General features: G+C 64.4%; 1 protein-coding gene across 1 annotated transcript in view; it reads left to right on the top strand.

The window, feature by feature from the left end:
- The window catches only part of DCDC2B (doublecortin domain containing 2B), a 9999-nt gene that overhangs the window by 1200 nt on the left and 8566 nt on the right, over positions 1-233 (top strand). The gene's annotated exons all lie outside the window — the stretch shown is intronic.

The raw sequence follows: 233 nt of genomic DNA, 5'->3' as shown, positions 1-233 counted from the left end.
GGGGGGGATGTGAGCTGCTGCCTCACAGCCCGTGGCTCCTCCTGCACCTCCAGGCTGGTCAACCTGGGCCTGGTGGCTGCAGTGGCTGGTGAGGGAGCTCGTGGTGTTTGAGGAACTGTGTGGTTGCTGCTGCTCTTTGTGGCCTCCAGACAGGCCCACAACTTCCTCTGGCTGGGCCTGCATCCATGGAGACAGTGGGAAGGGACAAGGAGGGCTTGGCAGGAGGACGGGCC

The sequence above is a fragment of the Chaetura pelagica genome, unplaced genomic scaffold (assembly GCF_000747805.2).
Source record: "Chaetura pelagica isolate M959 unplaced genomic scaffold, ChaPel_1.0 scaffold676, whole genome shotgun sequence".
NCBI lineage: Eukaryota > Metazoa > Chordata > Aves > Apodiformes > Apodidae > Chaetura > Chaetura pelagica.
Note: the sequence above shows the minus strand (reverse complement) of the source record. Positions and strands in the feature narration are given on the sequence as shown.